Below are 2,695 nucleotides of genomic sequence, written 5' to 3' on the forward strand. Positions count from 1 at the left end.
CACCTCGCTGGGCCGCCCGGGACCGGCTGCCCGGCCGGGGCGGGGGCGCTGCCGGGCCTGAGATCTGGGCACTCGGTTTAATGACAGAAATCAAGCGGGGAGCCGCAAGGGCGAGGCCAGACCCAGAGGAGATCAGACAGGTGCTTCGGACAGCACAGCTGTGCTGCCAGAGCTCGGAGGAGGCCGAGGCTGTGTTAGCAGCCCCCTCTCCCCGTGGACGTTACATGCGTATTGAGTCATATTAAAGGGATGCCAATTCCAGCGCACTGCCCTTTAACAACAGAAACAACCTTCAAATACCTCAAAAGGTTGTTACAAAGAGGATGGAGCTGGACTGTTCTCAGTGATAACAGACACTCAAAAAAGCCAATGGTCAAGTTACAAGGAAAGATCAGGTTAGATATTAGGAAAAACCTCTCCCCCTAGCAGAGGAGTGCAGCACTGGAACAGGTCACCCAGAAAGGTGGTGGAAGCTCCATCTTTGGAGGTTTTTAAGGCCTGGGTACACAAAGCCTTGGCTGGGATGATCCGCTTGGGAAACAGTCCTGCTCTGGGCAGGGGGTTGGAGTAGACTTTTTGAGGTCCCTTCCAGCCCTAGTTTTCTATAAACCTATGAAATAAATAAATTGACTGAGTAGACTGCTTTCACATGCACAATGTGAGGAAGTCCTAATTTTACAATTACACTGTTAAGTACACTTTTGAATGTACAATATTCCAAGTCAATACAAGTTTGAGAGAGAGAGTGTCAAAATGAGTGATTCATGGCAATTGCTAAGTTTACTTGTAGTTGTTCCAGTAACTCTCTGTTCTGTGAAATCCCATTCCATTCAATTTGGTTATTGAACCGCAAGCCTGGAATACCTCAAATGTACGACCTTTAAACTCTATTTCAAACATTTATCTGAATATGAAGGAGACCACCTGAAAAAAGCTTCAGCTGGTGGCAACTGTGGCAGCCTACCTGTTGTATAATAAAGCTGCTGCAAACGCAGCACACTGGTGCTGGATGTTGCCATCAACTTCCCAGAAAATTCTGAATCAAATTCAAAATCTTGGTTCTGTTCTCCCAAATTGTTAGGGCTGCAGTCCTTCAAGGCCTTTTTTCCATTCCCTCCAAATGAAATCATACAAAAATCAGGAAAGGTTTAGCCAAAAGCTGCTTAACCTCAGGTAAGGTGTTTATTTTATATCCCACTTGCAAAGCATGCAAGTTCTAATGTTCAAAACACTTGATTTTGAAAGCAGATGCAACCTGATAAAACTCCACTTTAACTCTGCTATTCTACAAGTTAGAGTCTAGCACTTCAATTTCTTGTAGTTATAGAACAATAGCAAACATCTAAATTATCCAAATAATTCAAAGGCTGTTCCACCATTTGTGTATTTAAAATCTGTTTCTTTCCTTCCAGGTAAACTCCATTCAAGGTGGTGAAGCACAGCACTAATATGTATACCTCCCCTTCTGATCTCTTTATACTATAAAGTCACCCTGATCCATCACTCAACCTTCTAGGTGCTTCCTTCTCAAATATTTCCTTTCATAGACAAAAGACATGTCTCTGTAGAGCTCTAGAAGCCTAAGGATGTTATAGTAGGAAGAGGATATTAAGAGCTCTCCAAGCAGAACTAGTCTAACTCACAGTATCACAGTGCTTAGGGTCGGAAGGGACCTAAACAGATCAGGTCTGACCCTCTACCCCGGGCAGGAAGGGGTGCCAGGGTCATATCACTCCAGCCAAATGTCTGTCCAGCCTCCTCTTGAAGACCCCCAAGGTAGGAGAGAGTACCACCTCACTTGGGAGCCCATTCCAGAGCCTGGCAGCCCTAACTGTAAAGTAATGTCTCCCGATGTCCAGCCTAAACCTTCTCTCTAATAATTTGTGGCTGTTATTCCTAGTAACCCCTGGTGGTGCCACAGGGAACAGTGCCTTCCTCAATTCCCATTGGTCCCCCCTGGTGAGTTTGTAAAGGGCCACCAGATCCCCTCTCATTCTCCTCTAGTGGAGGCTGAATAGGTTCAGGCCCTTTAGCCTCTCTTCGTAGAGCCTGCCCCGCTGCCCCTTGACCATGCGAGTAGCCCTCCTCTGGACCCTCTCAATGCTAGCCACATCTCTCTTGAAGTGCAGCACCCAGAACTGGATGCAGTACTCCAACTGTGGCCTGACTAATGCCATGTAGAGGAGAAGGATCACCTCCCTGGACCTGCTTGTGATGCATCTGTAAATGCATGACAAGGTGTGGTTAGCATTACTGACCGCTTCCTCGCATTGGCGGGTCACGTTCAGCTTTGAGTCAACAATGACTCCAAGATTCCTTTCTGCCACCATGTTGACAAGAAGGGTGTTCCCCAGCCTGTAGGCGTGTTGCTGGTTCCTTCTCCCTACATGCAGTACCTTGCACTTGTCTGCATTGAGTTCTATCCTAGTCTCATCTGCCCACCTTTGTAATTTGTCTAGATTTTCATAGATTTCATAGACATTAGGGCTGGAAGGGACCTCGGAAGATCATTGAGTCCAGCCCCCTGCCCAAAGGGCAGGAAGTCAGCTGGGGTCATAGGATCCCAGCAAGATAAGCATCCAGTTTGCTCTTGAAGGTGTTCAATGTAGGCGCTTGAACCACCTCCGGTGGCAGGCTGTTCCAGACCTTGGGGGCTCGGACAGTAAAGAAATTCTTCCTTATGTCCAGCCTGAAA

Source organism: Alligator sinensis, unplaced genomic scaffold, assembly GCF_000455745.1.
Source record: "Alligator sinensis unplaced genomic scaffold, ASM45574v1 scaffold1000_1, whole genome shotgun sequence".
NCBI lineage: Eukaryota > Metazoa > Chordata > Crocodylia > Alligatoridae > Alligator > Alligator sinensis.